Below are 13,778 nucleotides of genomic sequence, written 5' to 3'. Positions count from 1 at the left end.
AATCCCATACGGACAAATAAAATGAGGTTTAAATTTAGGAGAGGAAACCTTCATAGGAATATGACGAGAAGATAACCAAACCAGATCCCCAACACGAAGTCGGGGACCCACACGGCGTCTGCGATTAGCGAAAAGTTGAGCTTTCTCCTGGGACAAGATCAAATTGTCCACTACCTGAGTACAGATCTGCTGCAACCTATCCACCACAGAATCCACACCAGGACAGTCCGAAGACTCAACCTGTCCTGAAGAGAAACGAGGATGGAACCCAGAATTGCAAAAAAATGGAGAAACCAAGGTAGCCGAGCTGGCCCGATTATTAAGGGCGAACTCAGCCAACGGCAAAAAGGACACCCAATCATCCTGGTCTGCAGAAACAAAACATCTCAGATATGTTTCCAAGGTCTGATTGGTTCGTTCGGTCTGGCCATTAGTCTGAGGATGGAAAGCCGAGGAAAAGGATAGGTCAATGCCCATCCTACCACAAAAGGCTCGCCAAAACCTTGAAACAAACTGGGAACCTCTGCCAGAAACAATATTCTCAGGAATGCCATGCAACCGAACCACATGCTGAAAGAACAAAGGTACCAAATCAGAGGAGGAAGGCAATTTAGCCAAGGGCACCAGATGGACCATTTTAGAAAAGCGATCACAGACCACCCAAATGACTGACATCTTTTGAGAAATGGGAAGGTCAGAAATGAAATCCATCGAAATATGTGTCCAAGGCCTCTTTGGGACCGGCAAGGGCAAAAGCAACCCACTGGCACGAGAACAGCAGGGCTTAGCCCTAGCACAAATCCCACAGGACTGCACAAAAGTACGTACATCCCGTGACAGAGATGGCCACCAGAAGGATCTAGCCACTAACTCTCTGGTACCAAAGATTCCAGGATGACCAGCCAACACCGAACAATGAAGTTCAGAGATAAGTTTATTAGTCCACCTATCAGGGACGAACAGTTTCTCTGCTGGACAACGATCAGGTTTATTCGCCTGAAATTTTTGCAGCACCCGCCGCAAATCAGGGGAGATGGCAGACACAATGACTCCTTCCTTGAGGATACCCGCTGGCTCAGATAAACCCGGAGAGTCGGGCACAAAACTCCTAGACAGAGCATCCGCCTTCACATTTTTAGAGCCCGGAAGGTACGAAATCACAAAGTCGAAGCGGGCAAAAAATAACGACCAACGGGCCTGTCTAGGATTCAAGCGCTTGGCAGACTCGAGATAAGTCAAGTTCTTATGATCAGTCAATACCACCACGCGATGCTTAGCTCCTTCAAGCCAATGACGCCACTCCTCGAATGCCCACTTCATGGCCAGCAACTCTCGATTGCCCACATCATAATTACGCTCAGCGGGCGAAAACTTCCTGGAAAAGAAAGCACATGGTTTCATCACTGAGCAATCAGAACCTCTCTGTGACAAAACCGCCCCTGCTCCAATCTCAGAAGCATCAACCTCGACCTGGAACGGAAGAGAAACATCTGGCTGACACAACACAGGGGCAGAACAAAAACGACGCTTCAACTCCTGAAAAGCTTCCACAGCAGCAGAAGACCAATTAACCAAATCAGCACCCTTCTTGGTCAAATCGGTCAATGGTTTGGCAATGCTAGAAAAATTACAGATGAAGCGACGATAAAAATTAGCAAAGCCCAGGAACTTTTGCAGACTTTTCAGAGATGTCGGCTGAATCCAATCCTGGATGGCTTGGACCTTAACTGGATCCATCTCGATAGTAGAAGGGGTAAAGATGAACCCCAAAAATGAAACTTTCTGCACACCGAAGAGACACTTTGATCCCTTCACAAACAAAGAGTTAGCACGCAGGACCTGAAAAACCATTCTGACCTGCTTCACATGAGACTCCCAATCATCTGAGAAGATCAAAATGTCATCCAAGTAAACAATCAGGAATTTATCCAGATACTCACGGAAGATGTCATGCATAAAAGACTGAAACCACAGGAGTGAATTCAGCCACAGAATTCACAACAGGCAGGTCCTGAAAGGGCAAAACTTCTGTAGCTGTTTCCTGTGCTGCAGCTATATAAACTGCGCATGACCGCACGGCCATGCGCTAGTATTGTCTTGTAAATATGTGTGTGTGTTGTGAGTGAAAGTCGCTCTTTAAATAACCCTCCCTATTGAATGTTTGTTCGCGGAAGGTGTATGTTTGCTATCTAGCGCCCGACTTATCCAACAGCACGTAACACACATTACAGCTACCAGTTGCTGTGTCCGCCTGTACGGCGCCGTGCGCTTGCTCTGCGCTTTCCTGACCCAAGCCTGGGTGGTTAGTGGCGTCCGTCAGTGCGGCACCGCACGCACTCTTGTGCCTTTATATTATTATTTAGTTTCCTTACACACCCAGTTGCGGTGTTGTGCCAGCAGGTGTCTAATCGGACTTCAATCCTAGTTGGGGTTGAGTTCGCTGACTTCTTGCTCGCGCTCTATGTGTGGTACCGCGGTCCTGTGACGCAACAGGATCGCTTCCTTCACGCAGGGTGAAGTTAACCCGTGCGTGTATACTTATAGTACCGCCATATAGTCCGTCTTACTAGCAGCAGGGTTTTTACCTGCACGGTGGACCTCGAACTGCGAACGCACCTAGTTCCATTTCATCTTGTACTTGGTGCGTTCCACCAGTCCTTAACATAATACTAGTTCCAAGGTCTGGCTAGTAAATGATGGACGAGCAGCGTTCACAGCGGTACATCCAGCAGCTGGAGGGAAGGTTAGCGCCTCTTGAGCGTTCAACCTCAGCTGTAGATGTCACTGCTGTCGCTGTTCAGGCTGCTAGTGTTGCTGCAGCCACCTTGTCCACTGCCGCTCCTGTCCCGACTCTAACTCGCCTCCCGCTTCCAGAGAAATTCTCTGGTGACAGTAAGTCTTGTAGGGGTTTCGTGAGTCAGTGCTCTGTCCATCTCGAGCTTCTGGCCTCTCGTTTCCCTACAGAGCGGGCTAAGGTGGGATTTATAGTGTCTCAGGGCGTTGCAGTGGGCTACGCCGCTATGGGAGCGTAGCGATCATGTGGTGCAGAGTGCTCCGTTGTTTCTGAGCACTCTAAAACAGGTCTTTTTAGGACCTCGTGTCACCCATGATATGGCACTCCAATTGTTGGCATTGACTCAGGGCTCGTCCTTGGTCAGTCATTTTGCCGTCCACTTCCGCACCTTAGCATCTGAGCTGGAGTGGTCGGATAAAGCCCTCATTCCAATATTTTGGAGGGGGTTGGCTGACCACGTTAAGGACGCCCTGGCCACTAGGGAGACTCCTGCCACACTGGAGGAATTAATAACAGTCTCTACTCGTATTGACCTCCGTTTTCACGAGCGGAGGTTAGAGCGAGCCCAGTGTAGGCAGAGGTTTCGGCTGGCTCCCACCTTCGCCAAACCTTTGGAATCTCCAGACCAGGCTCCTGAGCCCCATGAGCCTGTGGTAGAGTCACGAGTGGGATCTAAGTCCCGGACCGCTCGTGCACTCCAGATTTGTCATCTTTGCCAACAGACAGGACATCTTGCCTCCAGATGTCTCCAGCGGTCGAGGAAACGTCAGCGTCTAGTGGTAGTTGGTGGAGGTGCACTAGACACGGCGACGTTTGCCTCCAAATTGTCCTTTAAGGGGACAATAACATTGGGCTCATCCTCTCACTCGGTAGAACTCTGCGTGGATTCTGGGGCGGAGGGCAATTTTATGTCTTCTGCCTTCGCCCAACGTCACGCAATTCCTCTGGTCATGCTATCTCAACCAGTAACGGTACGAGTGGTGAATGGGTCGACAGTGCCCGCACAGATTACACATCAAACTATCCCTTTTACTCTGTCCATGTCACCATCTCATCAGGAGATTATATCGCTACTCGTCATTCCTGAGGGAATTGATGAGGTTCTCTTGGGGATACCTTGGTTACGGTACCACTCTCCTCACATCGAGTGGTACTCAGGCAGAATTCTGGGATGGGGTGAATCTTGTGGGAACAGGTGTCATCGAGAGTGCGTTCAGGTTGCTACTACAGAGGTACCCGCAGATCTTTCCTCTCTCCCCAAGCAATATTGGTCTTATGCAGACGTGTTCTCCAAAAAGGCAGCGGAGACCCTTCCGCCCCATCGCCCCTATGACTGTCCTATTGATCTCTTGCCTGGTGCTGAGCCTCCCCGGGGTCGAGTCTATCCATTATCTCTCCCGGAAACGGAGGCAATGTCTCAGTACATTCAAGAGAATCTGGCAAGAGGGTTCATCAGGAAGTCAGTGTCACCTGCTGGGGCAGGGTTCTTTTTCGTGCAGAAGAAGAATGGAGAACTACGTCCATGCATAGACTACAGGGGTCTTAATGCTATCACAGTTAAGAACAAGTACCCTTTGCCTTTGATATCTGAGCTTTTTGATAGGCTTCGGGGAGCTAAAGTGTTTACTAAACTAGATCTGCGGGGTGCTTATAACCTGATTCGCATCCGTGAGGGGGACGAATGGAAAACGGCATTTAACACCAGAGATGGGCACTATGAGTATCTGGTGATGCCCTTCGGGCTCTGTAATGCACCTGCCGTTTTCCAAGACTTTGTCAACGACATCTTCCGGGATATGCTTTCCACCTCGGTTGTAGTCTATCTGGATGATATTCTCATCTTTTCTCCAGATATTGACTCCCACCGGAGAGATGTTGGCAGAGTCTTCGACCTCCTACGGGCAAACTCTCTTTATGCGAAGTTGGAGAAGTGTGTGTTTGAGCAGGAGTCCTTACCTTTCCTGGGCTATATCATCTCCACCCAGGGATTGGCTATGGATCCTGCCAAACTACAGGCTGTGATGGACTGGCAAGAGCCCCATTCTCTTAAAGCGGTGCAGTGCTTTATGGGGTTCATAAACTATTACCGCCAGTTCATTCCCCACTTCTCAACTCTGGTAGCTCCCTTGGTAGCCCTCACCAAGAAGAGAGCGAATCCCAAATTGTGGTCGGAAGAGGTCTCCAAGGCATTCACTTCTATTAAGTCCCACTTTGCTAGCGCTCCCATCTTACATCGTCCCGATGTGGATAAGCCATTCCTAATGGAGGTGGATGCCTCGTCCGTTGGTGCTGGAGCAGTCCTCTATCAAAAGGATGCTCAAAGTCGGAAGCATCCATGCTTCTTCTTCTCTAAGACCTTCACGCCAGCGGAGAGAAACTACTCCATCGGGGACAGGGAGTTGCTAGCAATGAAGTTGGCCTTTTCGGAGTGGAGACACCTTCTGGAAGGTGCGCGGTTTCCCTTCCAAGTTTACACGGACCACAAAAATTTGGTCTATTTGCAAACAGCCCAGCGGCTAAATTCTCTCCAGGCCCGATGGTCCATGTTCTTCTCCCGGTTCCACTTTTCCCTTCATTATCTCGCTGGGGAGAAGAATATCCGTGCTGACGCTCTCTCTCGCTCCCTTATGTCAAATGAGGAGGAGGAAGAGGAGCCTCGGCTTATTGTCCCTTCCGAGAGCCTGAGAACCGTAGCGCCGGTTTCACTAGAGTCTGTGCCTCCGGTCAAGACTTTTGTGCCCATTAATTTGCGACCGGAGGTTCTCTCTTGGGCTCATTCGTCCAGGGTGGGTGGACACTTTGGGACAAAGAGGACATCTGAGCTACTGGCGAGGACGTACTGGTGGCCGCATATGGTCCGGGATGTCAGGGATTATGTTCTGGCGTGTGTCTCCTGCGCCAAAAATAAATCTCCGCGTCAAACGCCAGCTGGGTTGCTCTATCCCTTGCCGGTGGCAGATAGGCCCTGGGAGATGGTCGGGATGGACTTTGTTGTGGGTTTACCCAAGTATCGCGGCTGTACCATCATTTGCGTCATCACCGATCATTTCTCAAAAATGGTGCATTTGGTGCCGCTACCACGGTTACCTTCTGCACGGGCCTTGGCAGCGTTGTTCATTAAACACATCTTCCGCCTACATGGTATGCCTGACAAAATTGTCAGTGACCGGGGTCCCCAGTTTGCGTCTCGGTTCTGGAGAGAGCTTTGTCGTCTTCTCAGTATTGAGTTGAATCTCTCTTCCGCTTATCATCCCGAGACGAATGGGTTGGTAGAGAGGGCCAACCAGACCTTGGTCACATACCTGCGACATTTTGTTTCAGCCAGGCAGGATGACTGGGCATCCTTGCTATCATGGGCAGAGTTTGCACTGAACAACGCCGTAGCCGACTCCACTGGACAAACCCCATTCCTCCTCAACTATGGTCAGCATCCACGGGTACCTGTGCCTATGCCCGTGTCTTCCGCCGACTCCAGGGTGGCAGACTGGGCTGTGGAGGCACGGGATATTTGGGACCGCACTCAGGATGCCATTCGGGCCTCTAAGGAGAGAATGAGGTCCTCCGCCGATGCTCATCGGCGCCCCTCTCCGACATTTGCTCCTGGCGACTTGGTGTGGCTCTCCGCCCTTAACATCAGGCTGCAAGTTGAGTCCACTAAATTTGATCCTCGCTACTTGGGTCCATTCAAGGTCCTCGAGCAGGTTAATCCTGTGGTCTATCGTTTGGCCCTTCCGCCACGCCTGGGTATCACCGACACCTTTCATGTGTCCCTCTTGAAACCAGTGTATATGTCCCGGTTTTCCGAGTCATCTGCTGGGACATCGGGTTCGTCTACGGACGATTATGAGGTGAACGCTATTTTGGGGTTCAAGGTGGTACGTGGCAAAAAATTTTATTTGGTAGACTGGAAGGGTTATGGCCCCGAGGACAGGTCCTGGGAGCCTGTTGAGCACATTCGGGCCCCGCAGCTCATTGCTGCCTTCGAACGTAGCGAGGCCCAAGGAGGGGGGGGCATGTTAGGAGTCGAGTTTCCTTTGCTGCACAGGGGGAATCTCGATCTGTCTCCGCTGCGGTCTCCCATTCTTCTCCAGCCGCAGTGGAGTCTGCTCAGCAGGGACGTCGATCCCAGCATCTCGCTCAGTCTGACTCTGTGCGAAGAGTTACTGCTGCTTTTCCTGCTTCTGCCATTGAAGCCAGTGCTGGGCAGCGGCAAGTGGACGTTTCTGGATCTAAGTCCTGCTTTTCTCTGTCTGAGCATGCCCAGGGCAGGATCTCCCGTTGGAGATCGAGGGTCACATGCTCAGGTACTGCAGCACATCCCATTGGTCCTTTTGGCAGGTCCTGAAAGGGCAAAACTTCTGTAGCTGTTTCCTGTGCTGCAGCTATATAAACTGCGCATGACCGCACGGCCATGCGCTAGTATTGTCTTGTAAATATGTGTGTGTGTTGTGAGTGAAAGTCGCTCTTTAAATAACCCTCCCTATTGAATGTTTGTTCGCGGAAGGTGTATGTTTGCTATCTAGCGCCCGACTTATCCAACAGCACGTAACACACATTACAGCTACCAGTTGCTGTGTCCGCCTGTACGGCGCCGTGCGCTTGCTCTGCGCTTTCCTGACCCAAGCCTGGGTGGTTAGTGGCGTCCGTCAGTGCAGCACCGCACGCACTCTTGTGCCTTTATATTATTATTTAGTTTCCTTACACACCCAGTTGCGGTGTTGTGCCAGCAAGTGTCTAATCGGACTTCAATCCTAGTTGGGGTTGAGTTCGCTGACTTCTTGCTCGCGCTCTATGTGCGGTACCGCGGTCCTGTGACGCAACAGGATCGCTTCCTTCACGCAGGGTGAAGTTAACCCGTGTGTGTATACTTATAGTACCGACATATTGTCCGTCTTACTAGCAGCAGGGTTTTTACCTGCACGGTGGACCTCGGACTGCGAACGCACCTAGTTCCATTTCATATTGTACTTGGTGCGTTCCGCCAGTCCTTAACATTATGTGGCCATGTGGTGTGTGACACATCATCAGACTCATCCTGTTTCATTTATGAAGGAGGGACTCTGAAAGTCACAAAGCCTAATTTTATGGGGCCATCAGATGGCCTTTACTATTCTTAAAGGGCCAGCAGTCAGCCCTCACTATTCTTAGAGATCCATCAGCCAGCTATGCTTTTCTGTTCCCATTATTAAATAGTGGGTTTCCTATACTATTATTGTGTATGCAGTGAATGGCAGGGCTGCCAAAATTTAGGACACACCCCAATACTCCTTTGAAGAAAAGTACAAGAGGGCCTCCTGAAAACAATGTTCCTATTCTTAGGAAGTGGGTCTCCCATACTGTTTGCCTATGCAGTGAATGCATGGACTGAAAAATTTTGGAGGCACGCCAATGACCCTTGGAAGAGACGTGAAGGAAAGCCTAATTAAAAAACGTTCCAACTAGAAAGGAGTGGGTATCCTATACTTGTAATGCCCATGCACTAAGTGTATGGGGGTGACAAACATTTACCTCTGGAGATGGAGGCTGAAGAGGAGGAGAAGGATGAGGATGAGGCGCAGGAGCTATAGACTGTGGGGGTAATCCTATTTCATAGATTTCAGTCTAAGATAGGATTCACATTACGTTCCCATAAAGATGAAGACTTTATTCTAAGAGAGGATTGGCATTAAGTTAGGTCCAGGAAACGAGAATCGCCTTAACGTGGCTTCCAGGTAAACATGAATTGGCCAATTTATGTGCTAAGCATTCTCAATTTTTCATATTTCTATTGCAGTAATGCAATTCCATTTTCAAATTTCGTGTTTGCATGCTATGGCACTACAGAGTGCTGCTTTATTTGTTTGATTGTATATGAGTTGGTGACTCGACGTAAGCACCTTTTCAGACCTAGTTTATGTTTGGTTGTGATGGTCAGTTTTTTAAAATTTTCTATTTGATGTCTGCTTATTCATGATTAATGGCTATTAAGTGCCTGCATTTTTTCGCATGGTATCCTTCAATAATGCTGCCTAATTGTCTTTGAGAGACCTTGGTTATGGAAACAGGGGTAAATATGATCTAATGTGGATGGGCTTTAGGATATTTAATATCTCTCATTGGATGTAATGATGGTTCTTAAGTGCATCTTTTCATTAGCTCTCTACTATATACAGAACATTATTGTAGTAAATGAGCATATGAGTAAAACATCAAAAGACTGCAGAATTTGAGGGTTTTATGAAAAAGCCCTTAAAAAACCCTCATACACCTACACTTCCTTATGAGTCGAGATTCAACCACAATGGCAGATTCGGGCTCTTTGTGTTGTTGGGGTATGTTCACAGCACCATGGTTATCTAACCCCTTATATGTCAATTTGCAGATTCATATACATCTTTTGAGGCATATTATTGAGAACAGGAGTACATACATATTCTGTATATTAATGTGGACTATGGCTCTAACTCACAATAGCCTTATATAGCACATTAGCACTTTAGTATTCTGAGATAACTGATTTTTAGTTTCCAAGGAGACTATTGTGTCTCCCCATTCGGGGTATAAAATTTTTTTTGGTCTCTTTATGTGTGTATGTGTTTTTCAGTGCGTTCCACCTTTTGGTATGTCTAGGGTGCATTAGGGTCTATAGGGTTACCAACGTTGAGCGGGGGTGCCACATTGTCTACAACTAGGGTGCCAACCTCCGCTGATAGGTAGGGCTTCTCTTATGGCCTTATAGGGTAAGAATAGCCCCCCTTTTCTATTAAACATTGTATATGGTTGCTAGACATTGTTTTTTGCCGTGAACATTGGTTTTGTGGATCGTTCCTGGGTGACCCTAGTACATTTTCTAATGATTAGTACTATTAAAATAACAATAAAAGTAAATTTTTAAGGATTTTTCTGTTTTTTTATGGTTTTGCTTTCCCAGTAACTGCATTGTTGTATATGGCTAATGTTGTGCCATCCACGCATGTGTAATGCGGGTACGGTACCCGTGGAGAAATAGTCTCAGCTGGGGACCGAGTACTGAGGGATGGCCACCGCCATCAGGTTGCAGAAAGCTTCCATCTCTACAAGCTTAAAAGACAACGTTTCGAGCAAAAGCAGTCACAAAATGTGGGAATTTAATAGTGCGACCTGTGTTGCATTGGCAGTTTATTTGCGCTTGCCCTCCAAGCACTGGGGTATGGACAACTGAACGCTACACTAGGACAAGGACGTGCTTGCTGATGGTGCTAGTTGAGTGGGTGCAATGAGACATGTAGGCAGGAGGCATCTTCGCATGCACCATAGACAGGGGATTGGCTTGCATGCACAACAGCGGAAGAAGCAGTGGTGTGTTATGATTTGGTGGTTTAGGAACAACATGAGACAAGCTCTGAAGGAGGTGGTATCTGTACTGACCGCAGACCCTGAACCTAGCAGCGCAACTAGAAATAGCCGTGGGGGGTACCTGACGCTCCCTAGACCCCTCGGCACAGCCTAAGATCTAACTTCCCCTAAAGATGGAAACAGGAAACCTATCTTGCCTCAGAGAAAATCCCCAAAGGAAAGATAGCCCCCCACAAATATTGACGGTGAGAGGAGGGGAAAATAACATACACACAGATGAAATCAGATTTTAGCATAGGAGGCCAGTCTAGCTTGATAGATAGGACAGGAAAGGATACTGTGCGGTCAGTATAAAAACTACAAAACAATCCACACAGAGTTTACAAAATCTCCACACCTGACTAAAGGTGTGGAGGGTAAATCTGCTTCCCAGAGCTTCCAGCTAACAGAAAAAATCCATAATGACAAGCTGGACAAAAATAGAATGCACAGAACAATAAGTCCACAACATGTGGACTGAAATGAGCAAAGCCAGAACTTATCTTTGCAGACCTGGTCAGGAAACCAGGAGAATCCAAGCAGAGATGTGAATCCAGCCTGAAAACATTGACAAGTGGAAAAGGTTGAAGACTAGAGCCAGGTTAAATAGCAGAGCCAGGAGAGACGATTAGTGAAAGCAGCTGCTAAAGCTAAACCCAAGGAGCGGCAGTTCCACTCAAAACCACCAGAGGGAGCCCAAGGGCAGAATTCACAAAAGTGCCATTTACAACCACCGGAGGGAGCCCAAGAATGGAATTCACAACAGTACCCCCCCCCCTTGAGGAGGGGTCACCGAACCCTCACCAGTGCCCCCAGGCCGATCAGGACGAGCCAAGTGAAAAGCACGAACCAAATCGGTAGCATGGACATCGGAGGCAACAACCCAAGAATTATCCTCCTGGCCATAACCCTTCCACTTGACAAGATACTGGAGCCTCCGCCTCGAAAAACGAGAATCCAAAATCTTCTCAACCTCATATTCCAACTCTCCCTCAACCAACACCGGGGCAGGAGGGTCAACCGAGGGAACAACGGGCACCACATATCTCCGCAACAAAGATCTATGGAAAACATTATGAATGGCAAAAGAGGCTGGAAGAGCCAAACGAAAAGAGACCGGATTAATAATTTCAGAAATTTTATGATGACCAATAAACCGAGGCTTAAACTTAGGAGAAGAAAAATTCATAGGAACATGACGAGAAGACAACCAAACCAAATCCCCCACACGAAGCCGGGGACCAACACGCCGATGGCGGTTAGCAAAACGTTGAGCCCTTTCCTGAGACAACGTCAAATTGTCCACCACATGAGTCCAAATCTGCTGCAGCCTGTCCACCACAGAATCAACACCAGGACAATCAGAAGGCTCAACCTGCCCAGAAGAAAAACGAGGATGAAAACCAAAATTACAAAAGAAAGGTGAAACCAAAGTAGCCGAACTAGCCCGATTATTAAGGGCAAACTCAGCCAACGGCAAGAAAGACACCCAATCATCATGATCAGCAGACACAAAGCATCTCAAATAGGTCTCCAAGGTCTGATTAGTTTGCTCAGTTTGGCCATTAGTCTGAGGATGAAACGCCGAAGAAAAAGACAAATCAATGCCCATCCTAGCACAAAAGGCCCGCCAAAATCTAGAGACAAACTGAGAACCTCTGTCAGACACAATATTCTCCGGAATGCCATGCAAACGAACCACATGCTGAAAAAACAATGGAACCAGATCTGAGGAGGAAGGCAACTTAGGCAAAGGTACCAAATGGACCATTTTAGAGAACCGGTCACAAACAACCCAGATAACAGACATCTTCTGGGAAACAGGAAGATCCGAAATAAAATCCATGGAAATATGTGTCCAGGGCCTCTCAGGGACCGACAAAGGCAAAAGCAACCCACTAGCGCGGGAACAGCAAGGCTTGGCCCGGGCGCAAGTCCCACAGGACTGCACAAAAGCACGCACATCGCGAGACAAGGAAGGCCACCAAAAGGACGTAGCAACCAAATCTCTGGTACCAAAAATCCCAGGATGACCAGCCAACACTGAACAATGAACCTCAGAAATTACCTTACTTGTCCATCTATCAGGAACAAACAGCTTCCCCACTGGACAGCAGTCAGGCCTATGAGCCTGAAATTCCTGAAGCACCCGGCGCAAATCAGGGGAGATAGCAGAAAGAATCACCCCCTCCTTAAGAATGCCAACCGGCTCAAGGACTCCAGGAGAATCAGGCGAAAAACTCCTAGAGAGGGCATCAGCCTTAACATTCTTAGATCCCGGAAGATACGAGACCACAAAATCAAAACGGGAGAAAAACAGGGACCATCGAGCCTGTCTAGGATTCAGCCGCTTGGCCGACTGGAGGTAAATCAGATTCTTATGATCGGTCAGGACCACAACACGGTGTTTAGCTCCCTCAAGCCAATGTCGCCACTCCTCAAACGCCCACTTCATAGCCAACAACTCCCGATTGCCGACATCATAATTGCGTTCTGCAGGCGAAAACTTTCTGGAAAAAAAAGCACACGGTTTCATCAAAGAACCATCAGACTCCCTCTGAGACAAGACGGCCCCTGCCCCAATCTCAGAAGCGTCGACCTCAACCTGAAAAGGAAGAGAAACATCCGGTTGACGCAACACAGGGGCAGAAGTAAATCGGCGTTTAAGCTCTTGAAAGGCCTCAACAGCCTCAGAGGACCAATTCGTCACATCAGCGCCTTTCTTCGTCAAATCAGTAAGGGGCTTAACCACACTGGAAAAGTTGGCAATGAAACGGCGATAGAAATTAGCGAAGCCCAAAAATTTTTGAAGACCCTTCACAGATGTGGGTTGGATCCAGTCATGAATAGCTTGGACCTTAACAGGATCCATTTCTATAGACGAGGGAGAAAAAACAAAACCCAAAAAAGAGACCTTCTGAACTCCGAATAGGCACTTAGACCCCTTCACAAATAAAGCATTATCACGAAGGATCTGGAACACCATCCTGACCTGCTTCACATGAGACTCCCAATCATTGGAAAAAGCAAAATATCATCCAAATATACGACCATGAATTTATCAAGATAATTGCGGAAAATATCATGCATGAAAGACTGGAACACAGATGGAGCATTAGAGAGCCCAAATGGCATCACAAGGTATTCAAAATGCCCTTCGGGCGTTTTAAATGCAGTTTTCCATTCGTCACCCTGTTTAATACGAACAAGATTATATGCCCCTCGGAGGTCAATCTTAGTAAACCAACTAGCCCCCTTAATCTGAGCAAACAAATCAGTAAGCAAAGGCAAGGGGTATTGGAATTTGACCGTGATCTTATTAAGAAGACGATAATCAATACAGGGTCTCAAGGAGCCATCCTTCTTAGCAACAAAAAAGAAACCCGCTCCCAATGGTGACGAAGAGGGCCGAATATGCCCTTTCTCCAAAGATTCCTTAACATAGCTCCGCATGGCGGCATGCTCTGGCACAGACAGATTGAAAAGACGGCCCTTAGGGAACTTACAACCAGGAATCAAGTTAATAGCACAATCACAGTCCCTATGTGGAGGAAGGGAACTGGACTTGGGCTCATCAAATACATCCTGGAAATCCGACAAAAACTCAGGGACCTCAGAAGAGGGGGAAGAG

This window comes from Ranitomeya imitator, chromosome 1 (genome assembly GCF_032444005.1).
Source record: "Ranitomeya imitator isolate aRanImi1 chromosome 1, aRanImi1.pri, whole genome shotgun sequence".
Lineage (NCBI taxonomy): Eukaryota > Metazoa > Chordata > Amphibia > Anura > Dendrobatidae > Ranitomeya > Ranitomeya imitator.
Note: the sequence above shows the minus strand (reverse complement) of the source record.